We start from the raw sequence: 10,827 nt of genomic DNA, 5'->3' as shown, positions 1-10,827 counted from the left end.
GAGGCCTCCTTTACCAAGGTGATGCCCTAGGGTAAGGAGCACAGCATCTCTGTGGTTTCAGCTCCCCTAAGGCCTGATCTTCCAATGGAGATAGATGTTCTACCCTCACTCCCTGGTGGCACAAACATGACCTCCCAGGGCCACCACGGTGCAAACCCAGATTCTACCACTTCATTTGCTTTGTCCCCTTGGATGGAGTAATGAGCCTCCCTGAGTCTGTTTTCTTGCCTGAATCTGGCAGGAAAGGAAAAAGTCAATTATATACCAAATAGTGATTAAACACCATGACATCCCAGGCAGAGTCCGTATCCCATATCAAACAGGCACAGAAACGGACACAATTTCCCTCCCTCAAGCAGCTCATAATAAAGAAGTGAAATACACAGCATGTCACAAACTAGTACCTGTGGGCCAGGGAGGGGCATTTCAGTTAGGGAGCCAGGGAAGGCCTTGAAGAGAAGGTGATCTGTGCGTAAAGATATGAAGGGGGTGAAGGAACAAGTCCTGTGGACATTTTGGGGAAGAGCCTTCAGGCTGAGGGAACAGCAAGTGCAAAGGCCCTAAGGTGGGAATGAACCTGATGTGTGGGAAGACGAGTGTGACCAGAGCAGAGAGGACAGGAAGTAAGAAGAGAGGGGGTGAGAGAGGCAATAAAGGCAGCAAGATCATCCAAGGGAAGGGCTGGCAAACAGTCCATGGGTTGCATGTGGCTACCGCTTGCTTTGGGTTACATGCCACGGCCTTTGGGTTACATGCTGTCCACAGAGGCTTTCAAACCATACCAGCAGAGCCAAGAAGTCGCAACACAGGCCACTTAGCCCACAAAGCCTAAAATATGTATTATGTGGCCCTTTACAGAAAGACTTATCAACCTCTGGCTTAAACAAATAGGGGTGCTTTTTACCACGGCAAAAAGTCTAGGTACGCAGACATGGTGCAGCAGCCTGTGGTGTCAGTGAAGACCCAGACTCCTTTATCTTTATGCTTCCAGGCTTATCATGATCTCAAATGGCTGCCAGTGCCTCAGACATGACACATTATATCCACATTTGAGACACAAAGCAGGGGAAGGGGGAGACTGTTCCTTCTTCCAGGAAAGCAGAAGTTGTCTTCCCTCTGCCTCTAATCCCCTCTTCTCCCCACATTTTTTCCCTATTTCTTTGCCCAGCAGTGGGTCATATGGCCACTGCTGGCTTCAAAGGAAGCTAGGAAAGCCATGAAAAGAATAGTCATGATTAACTTAGTGGCCTTCAAACATTTTTGACTGTGGCCCGCAGTGAGAAACATGTCATATCACAGCCTAATACGCACAACTGAAACATAAATAATGCAAACAAGTTTCAGAAAACACAACATACATTTACTATGTGTGCTGTACACTGACATTTCCTCTCCAATTTTTAAAATACTAATCACATCATCTACTAACTTAATTTCATGACTCACTAATGGGTTATGAGTGTAGCACGAAAAATTCAAGTGATCATGATCTGTCGCTAGGGCCTGCACATTGCTGTCTGTCTGTTTCTCTCCTCTCTCCTTTCCTTCCCTATCTCTTCCTTTCTTATCCTTTGCTTTCCCTTCCTTCCTTCCTCTCTCCCTTTTTTCCAAAGAAGGATGTAGATACTGGGTTTGCAACTAACAGTATCCACAACACCCACTATTAATGAGCCACATACAGTTCCAATGAATACTGAGGGAAAGGTGATCCTCTTTCTGAAGGAACTGAGGACCCTGGTGATGGGCACTTGTGTTCCACGTAACATTCGGGTAGGTATACCCACTCCTCAGGACTGTCGAGATTACTTGGTGTTCCTGAAGTAAGGCACCTGGCACAGTGCTGATGTACCAGGCATGCAGGGCATATCAGGTCCCTTCCTCAAATCCAGTCCTCACTCCAGACTATGCCTGGCCCTGGGCATAGCATCAACTATATGAGAGATGGAGTCACTTTCAAGAGCTGGAAAGTCCCGGGGAAACTGTATATTACCCTGGTGTTGTTTAATTACCCTACTGTGCATGAATAAATAAATGCTCACAGGTTGAGGGTTATGTTGCATTTTACCCACTGTTTTAAAAAACCTTTCAGAAGCACCCAATAACTGGTCTCAGCCTTGATGACCAGATCTTTGGACTGTGGGAGAGGAGGTCCCCAACCACAGGGACTCCCTGAGCTGGCAGAGGATGGGCCATGAATTCACACAAAGGTAGAGCTGAAGGACCCCTTCAGCCCCCTGGTCACCTTTAGCCCCCTCATTTTTGCAGGTGGGGAAACTGAAGCCCAGAAGGGTTACAACATGGCAAGATCACACAGAAAGTCCATCTCTTCACCCCAAATCCAGCAGTCCTAACGATGATTAGCACAGCCCCTCTAAAGTGGGGTCCAGGCCCAGAGACAACTGAGCTGATTTTTGCCTATGTGGGTGCCTGCATTTTTCTAGAAGGTCCATATCAGATTCTATATTGGCCATGTGACTCTAAAAAGATTAAGAACCACAGACTGAACGAAACTGAAATGATTTATGTTGGGGGGTAGGAAATGGGGTCCATCACGAGGTCAGCGCTGGGGATCAGGAGATAAACAGAAATTGCCAGTGTTTCGGTTACCCCGCCCCCCGCCCGGCCACTCACACACCCACAAACACTGAACTGCCCCGAGCTCCCCAAAGGTGTGGTCCGCGTGCCCTCCGCCTCGCGCGGGGAATGAGCCCCGTGAGCAGGCCGTGGCCTGGGGAGCTTATCTCCTCTTTACAGTCGGACCCGATTTCCTAAACGCCGCGGAGCTCCGAGAGGCCTGGTCAAGCGAACGGCGACGGCGACGGCGCCCCTCGAGCGAAACGCAGCCGCGCTGGCGCCCCGCTGCGGACCCGACCTCCCCGCGAGGAGCGCGCCGGGCACCGCGGCGCCCACGCGGCGGCCCCGCTGGGAACCCGAGGGTTCGGGTCACCCCAAGTTATTTGGATCCTGCCAGCCAATAACTCGCGGCGCTGCTTCCTCCGCGAGGCTCCGGGCGCCCTGGAGGTGGTTAGAGGACACCCCGCAGGCCGACGCCCCGAACCTGCCCCGCAGCACCTGGGGCACCGCCCAAAGCCCACCCTTCCCCGTGCGCCCCGCACGCGGCAGGCGGGACGAGGTGGCGCCATTGGCCCGCGCAGGGCTAGAGGCGGGGCGGGGAGGGCCTGCGGGCCTCACCATTGGCCGGAGCGGCGAGAAGGCGGGGCTGGGAAGGAAGGCGGGCGTCACCATTGGCCGGAGCTGAGAGGGGCGGGGCTGGGGGCCGGCGGGCGTCACCATTGGCCGGAGCGGCGGGAGGCGGGGAGAGGCGGGCCCGACGCGCGGAGCCCAGGGGCCCTGGGCAGTAGGCGCCGGGACGCAGCGCGGGTACCGGCGAGGGCACAGCGCTGACAGCGGGCTCGGGTCTGCGCGATGAGAGGACGGTGAGTGATACCTGGGCAGGAGAGCTCGGGGGCGTCCAGGTAGCACTGACACCTCTGCCCCCGAGCGCGCCCTCAGCCAGGAGCCCTGGAGCCTGGGCACTGGTGCCCCTCTGCTGCCGCAAGCAGGGTCCCCTCCGGCTGCCAGCCTGGCTCATCCCGAGCCTCAGGCCCAATGCCGAATTGGGGGTGGGCATCGTGCCAGGCACCTCCTCCGAGGGGCGGCACTTTAGGGGCTAAAACCTGAGCAGGACAGGTGACGCAACCGCAGGCTACACCTTGCCCACACGGGCTCTCATCTTAGCCAGTGTCCTGGAAGCATTGGCCTTAGAGTTGGGGGGAGAGGCTCTAAGCGCCCTGGTACGACTCTCAGGTTTCATACATTGAAAACCAACGCCAAGGTAATAGCAGAGGAGGGGCTTGCCTCACAATCGATACTTGTAGAGGATTTGCCTTGTACCCCGCCTATGCTAAGGGCTTTAGCACAGCATGCTCTCTGCTTCTCACAGCCCAATAGTTCCTTTATCCCCATTTTCAGACGAGAAAACTGATGCTCAAAGACTTGTGGAATTATCCAGTTTTACCCAGATGAGTCTGTGGTGGAGCAGGATTTGAACCCAGGGATTATTGTGCCAGGTCTCATTCACTTCACCCACTCACTTCAGAGCTCACCTGCTCTCCCCCTGCTCCCCACTCTCAGTCCTGCACTTTCGACCGCTCGATGCCTCAGTGTTTTCATTAACCCGCCAGCCCTGTTTGTGTATCCTGTTGGGCGTGAATACCAGGCCCTCGGCAGTGCTATCTCAAAACACTGTAAGGAGAGCTTTAGTAACCACACTTCACAGAGTTAAAGGAGGTCACAGCAGATAAAGGCTGGAACTCTGTCACTTGAACCCAAGCATGCACTTGCGCTTGCAGAAGAGACCCTCACTGGCTACTTTGTAGTTTAACCAAGATTTGCTGCCAGAAGCTGTGATTTAAAAAAAAAAAAAAAGAAAGGAAAAAAAAAAAAAGGTCAATGAATTGGTAGAACTAACAGGTACACGCAGATCTGCCTGCCTCCTACTCCCCTGTGTATTCCTGGGCTGCTGCTGCCACCAGGATGGAAGGTGCTAGGGAGAGGGAGGGGGGAAGGAGGGGTACAGGGAAGAGGAAGGGGAAGGAGAGAAGGGGAAGGAGAGAAGAGAAAATGGAACATGTTAAACTGAGGTCACAGTATTGCTCGCTAGAAGTAATAGTGGGCGTGTTTCAGTCACTTGTCAGTGTTTAAGTCTGTTTTCATTAGTTCTTGTAGTAATTCTCTCCCTGTGTAGTGCTGGTGGCTCAAGACTTGACAGTGAAAACGAGGTTGGGGCTTCAGATTCCAGTGTCAGTGTGGGTTGTGTTCCCACCGTGAGACTGCAGTGGGTAGCCTGGAGGTCAAGAACAGAGTGAAGGTCCAGGGTCCTCTGGGGTCAGGGGCAGCTAGACAGTGACTCATAACGAAGAACATGAACAGAATGGGACATGTGGCAGTTCAGATCCAGTAAATGCAGAGCCTCAAAGGGGAGACCCTGATTATCGGGTCGACCAGAACGCTCTCTGGACTGTACCTCTGGGAGCTTGGATCCATGCTTTGAGAGTAAACTCTCAAATATGTGCTTACTCACAGCCACTCCTCCTGGGAGGATTGTCGTCCTCTTTGAGTCCCGCATTCCCATCTCCAGAGCCTCGCCGTCTCTCTGGAGCCCCTGACTCCCATTATGACCTATACCTGGAGCTTCTGTTTATCACCTGAGTCCATGTGAGGCCCGTCTCTGACATCTCACTCACCTCCCCAGCCTCAGTAATTCAACTAATGATGGGCCTACGGTTGAGGGAGGGAAAGGGACTTGCTTGAGGCCACACAGCTAAGGAATCACAGAGCAGAGCTCTAAGCCCAGATCCTTGTGAAGGGTGGGTGGTTAGCCCATCAGAGTGCAGAAGAAAGTACTTTAAAACTGCTTTAAGGTAGCGCTAGCCATATTGCTCAGTGGTTAGAGCATCAGCCCACAGACTGAAGGGTCTCAGGTTTGATTCTGGTCAAGGGAACATCCCTCGGTTGATCCGGAGGCAGCCAATCGATGTGTCTCTATCACGTCAATGTTTCTGTCTCTCTTTCTCTCCCTTCCACTCTGAAAAGCAATGGAAAAAATATCCACGGGTGAAGATTTAAAAAATAAATAAATAAATAAAATTGCTTTAAAGTAAATTAAAGTCAAATAGGAAGTGGCTGCACTTCCTGGAGCTTCTGCAATGTTTCCACTCGTGTTAAAGGGAACTGCATTTGCTCAGTCTCCTCTCCTAGCTGTCTGACTCCTTCCCCAGGGTGTGCTGCTGAGGGAGAGATTGAGAGCCCCCTCCCTTTGCCCTGCTAACCTTGAGGGGTGGGGGCAGATGGGGGTGGGAGTGTCATAAGCCCTGTAACCCCCGAAGTGGAAAGAGCCCTCAAGACACTCTAGACCAGCTGCCAGTACAGCTCTGGCTAAACCCAGGCCCAAGAGATGGCACAACACTCTGAAGTCACACACTGAGTTGATACTCCAATAAAACCACATACAAACTTCTCTCCATGACACCCCTGGCTTCCTATCTTTTGCTGTGACACGTTTCAGCAGAAGCTCTTAACCAGAATCTGAGGATCCAGAGGCACATGAACAAGAGTTTCTCAATCCTCTGCAGTGGTGTGCAAATTCAGCGTGTGCATAGGTGCACACCACACACACGCACGCACACATGCATTTTTCTGGGGATCATGTGTTAAACCTTCAAGACACCAAAGGGTTCCATGATCCAGAAGTTTCTAAGGCATGCCATGCCTCACAGGAAACCAGCCCCAGCAGCTGCAGGTGGCACGCAGGCCTGGCACAGTGGATGGCACAGGTGAAGGCAGCTGTGGAGAGCAGCCTGTGCAGCCTGGCACCAGTGGGCACCAAGCACTCAAAGAGGCTGCACCCCTGGCCCTGGCTCCAGGCCTCAGTGGTCATTCTGAGCATCTCTTTGGCCCAAAAGTGTAGCTGGGAGGATTCGTTTCCGTAGATCCCCTCTTCATAGGAGAGGGGAGCCTAGTTTTGGGGAGGGTTCCACTGGGCCAGAGAGTGTGCATATGAGGGAGAGCAGGGGATTGGAAGCAGCTTTGGGGCCCACCCTGCCATGCCCTGGAAGCAAGGGCAGAAACCAGAAATCCAGCTGCCCCTGGGTTGGGGTTGTCGGAAGCTGGGCGGAAGGCCAGTCTTCATGGGTGCAGAGGGCCCAGCTCTTCAGGGGAAGGGTAACCACGTCAAGGAGGCCTGGGTGCCAAAATGGGCTCAGGGAGACCTGTCAGTGGGAGCCCAGAACTGCATAAGTGGTGAGGATATAGTAAAGGCAAGCAGGGGCCTGTGGGGTTCACCCAGGGGAAGGTGGGGAGTGGAGGTAGCTGGTGGCTCTGCAGCCACCTCTCCTGCTGTGCACAGTGTCCTCCCAGGGCTTCCTAGCCATCAGTGCTGGGGCAGGGAGGTATGTGGCTGAGCCACAGGGGTTGGGTGGCATCCAGAGGAGGGGTGAGGACAGCAGTTTGGAAGGGGGTCAGATCTGCAGCTGCTGAGTGCTGCCTGCCATCCACATCACAACAGTTGGCTTTCTTGGCAAAAATGTGTCGCTGAGGAGCAGCCTGTGTCCAGCCAGGCCCCCTCTCGAGGCAGCTGGTACCACACTGCAGCTTCTTTGCTGGCCAAGCTCCTGCCATGTGCTGGCTAACAGGTGCCAGGGATGCCCTCCACGCCTTCCCGCTGGCCCTGCCTGGCAGCTGAAAGCTGGAGCCTCGGGCTGTGGACCAGGAACCAGGCTGCCCAGCAGTGTCACTAGCACCTGTCGGCCCTGGGAACCGCCTTCCTCCCTCTAGTGAGAGCAGACGGGTCCCACGTGCTCTGTCCTTTCTGAAGCTTCCCATGTCACTTCTGTCACATGTATGATTTAATCAGGCCTAACTAAGAAAATAAGAATCATAATGTTTTAAAGTGTTAGAACAGAGGTTACCAAGCTCTCAGCTTTCCCAGACATTCTCAGAACATTTTACTTTGGATACTGACATTTTCCATTTTGCCAAGTAAGGAGAGCCATGACCAGCTTTTCTGCCATTATTTTAGAAGAGAGAGGGCATTGTAATACTAAAAAGCAGGCAGCTCGTAGCCTTGGAGTAAAAGGCTGTCAAATGCGTTCCATTTGGCTTTATGAAAACGCCACTTGCGGCCTTCTGTTTTTCCTTCTGCCATTGGCCAGGAGGAACTGGGCTGCAGTGGTGACCTGAGGCGCCACAGAGCTCCATGGCCCCAAAAGAGGAGAGATGGGCCAAGCCTAGCAATTCTAAAGGCGTCAGTGCCCTTTGTCCCCAACGAGAGGCTGGGGACAATAGCGCAGGGCCAGCTAGCTGAGCAGCCACTGAAGTGGAAGCTGAAACAATTCACTGCCTGTTCACTGGGACAGGTGACCAAGGCTGGCACCCTCCCCTGGGGCCCCTCCTCCTGGGGCAGGGAGTCCTGGCTGGAGTTGAGCCCTGGTGTTGGGGACAGAGCCGCCTCTAACTGGGAAGCAAGCCCAGAGGCCCGTGTGCCCTGGGGCCAGGGGGAGGGGAGCAGCCTGGGACAAAGAAGGCTGGACTCCCAGAGCTACTGGGCTTGGCCTTCCCAGCAGCATCTGTCACTCTTGGGTTTCCAGACTGCGCCTGAGTGGCAGGTCAGCCCCAGCCCATCCCCACCGGCTGCTCCTGCTTCAACCAGGGCACTTTAATCCATTTGTATGGTGGGCTTCTGCCTAGGGTTTTATTTAAAGACGAGGCTGTGCTTTTTTATAAAAGACTGAAAAACACTGGGTTAGAGAGTCTCTAAGGCCAGCCAAATGCACCAAGAGAGCAGGTGTTTAAGGGGCGGTTTCAGGACAGGCTCCACAGGGAGGAAAGTCTCCAGCTGCTTTCTCGCAGGGTGTGTGTGCTCACTCTCTCTCTCCCTGGAAGCTCTCATTCAGGTTTCTCCAGGTTACCCCTTAGGCATATGTGCTCAGTTTAGAACTCAATAAAACACTGGAATTATTAAAATGAATGAAAAGCCTCCCAACTTTCAGTCTAGTAAGAGACACAAGTGCACAGTGTGCTGATTTGAAGTGGGATTCCGTGAGTGACCCCAGAGCTCAGGACTGGAACCCAAGGAGAAGGAGACGTTGCCTACTTGGGGTGAAAGGTCCGGACAGGTGAGAACCAGAGGCACCACATGATTTGCTCAGAGCCACACAGCTGATTAGCACCAGAGGACACAGAAGTATGTGTTTCTCTCAAAGGAGAGGCTGTTTCCCTGCGGGGACAAGGTTCCCACCACATAAGGCTGGAGGCCCAGCCTGGCAAGTTGGAGGAGCCCCCCTTTGCTGAAGTTGGCCCTTCATTGCCTCCCCAGCCTTGCTCACCTCCCACCCTCACCTGAGGTATCACACCATGTCCTCTGACTCTCCAAGCTAAGCTGTTTACCCTCTGCCCAGCTTTGCCTTTTCCCTTCACTTTGTCTTCTGCAACCCAGGACCCTCCTCCTCTTTCCTTCAGATCCCCTCCTCTGTACAGCTCCCCCAGCTGGAGACACTCAGCACCTTAGTTACATCCTTTGAATTAGCAGTCTCAGGGGTGAAACACTCCTGAAGGCCAGTGTGGGATGATCTCACATGATGCTCAGCACAGTGCTTGGCAAACAGCATTATCCAGAGCCCTAGGCAGGCCCTGGGTGGGGGTCCCCGCCATCCATCCCTCTGTCCACAAATGCAGCCCCTTTCATCTGATTTCACATAAGTGTTCCATTTGAACAGAGTTCTACAGTTGAGAAATGTCTACCCCACCAAAGGTCAACATTTCCATTGCACAGATAGGAAAATGAAGGCTCAGAGAGGAAAAGACATGCAACTGAAGACACCTGGGTCTTTAGCAGCTCCCAGCCCAGAGCTCTGTAGGAAGCATCTTTTAATAACTAGTCACTGCTTAACTTAGAGAGAAACCCACCTCTAAGTGTTCCTACTGCATAGGGCAACATGGGCATATTCCCCACATGCTGTGGGGGGATGGAAGTGTTGTCAGCTGGGTCATGTCCTGAACCAGAAGTCACAGACTGGAGCTCCACTCTGGGCAGCTGTCTTGCAAGTGTGTTTTGTCTGGCTATAGTTTACCTTTACCTAGATGTACATATATATCATTGGAATTACGTTCTGCCTCAGTCAGGCTAGTCCACACTACACTGCACTAACATCCTTGACATACCAGGGCTTTCACCACAGAGGTAGGTTTCTCTTTCCCAATCCAAGTCCACTGTGGCTGGCAGAGGACTCTGTCCACAGAGGCACTCACGGACCCAGGCTGATGTGCCTTTCAGGGTCACCATGGCAGGGACAGGAGAGCTGCAAGGTTGCAGTGGCTCACGTGAGCTAGCCTGGGGGAGACACACACACTTCTGTTTGCAGAGTTAGCCTCAGGCCCACAGCTGCAGGGGCTGAAAATGTAAGCCATCACATGGTCACAGGGCAGTCAGTGTCTACCCAGTCACCCAACTTCAAACAGAGAAATGTAGCCAATAAAAATCCAGATTTCTGCCCAGGCCAGGTGGCTCAGTTGGTTGGAGCATTGTCCTGTACACCAAAAGGTTGCAGGTTCAATTCCCAGTCATGGGTGTATAGCAGGCAACTGTTCAGTGTTTCTCTCTCACATTGATTTGTCTCTCTCTTTCTCTCTACCTTTCTCTCTCCCTAAAATCAATAAAAATACATCATCCTCGGATGAGGATTTTTTAAAAAATTCAGATTCTGGCTTCTCATGAAACAGTGGAAGAGCTGACCCTCTAGAGAAGGGACATGTCCCCAGCTCCCTGTGGACCTGCTGACCAGTGTCTCCGCTGAGCCACCTCCCTGGCCCCTGGAGACTTTTGTGTGTTTTATTCCAGCTGTACCTGCACGGCTCTGGGAAAGTTGACTTTTGGGTACCCATGCAGCTTCTTATAGTCATCTGATAATTTAACAGCCATTTATGAACCTCCTGCGAAGCTCCAGGCTTGTGTTCGTTGCCAGAAAGAAGTGGTGAGGCAGAAAAGCAGCGGCCCTGAGGTAGCACACTCCTCCTGGGGGAGTCGGAACAGGCCACAGAGCGGGGAGCTCTGGGTCCAGCAGAGGGGGGCGCCCGGAGCTGGAGCAGGGCTGAGGGGAGCTGCTCTGGCAGGCGACTCCTGAGGAGCATCAGGGTGTAGGACAGGGAGGCGGCTGTGTTCTGAGAAAACAGCCCCTAAAAGCCCGAATGGAGGAAAGGGCACAGCCTTTAGGGGAGCTGTGAGCAGCTCGGGAAGGCTGGAGCTGAGCAGGGCGTGGGGAAGAGTGGGAA

The 10,827-nt window shown here is 53.3% G+C and overlaps 1 protein-coding gene across 2 annotated transcripts in view; it reads left to right on the top strand.

Moving 5' to 3' along the window:
• The first annotated feature begins 3,308 nt into the window (after positions 1–3,308).
• The window catches only part of RASSF4 (Ras association domain family member 4), a 31,024-nt gene continuing 23,505 nt past the window's right edge, over positions 3,309–10,827 (top strand). Inside the window, exon 1 of one of the 2 annotated variants that reach the window (XM_081157836.1) lies at positions 3,309–3,437. The gene's annotated coding sequence lies outside the window, so the exon portion shown is untranslated. The remainder of the gene's footprint in view (positions 3,438–10,827) is intronic. The other variant, XM_081157835.1, reaches the window with a different exon arrangement.

Source organism: Miniopterus schreibersii (assembly GCF_964146895.1).
Source record: "Miniopterus schreibersii genome assembly, chromosome: 14".
NCBI classification, from domain to species: Eukaryota; Metazoa; Chordata; class Mammalia; order Chiroptera; family Miniopteridae; genus Miniopterus; species Miniopterus schreibersii.
This window is presented reverse-complemented; position numbering and strand designations above follow the sequence as displayed.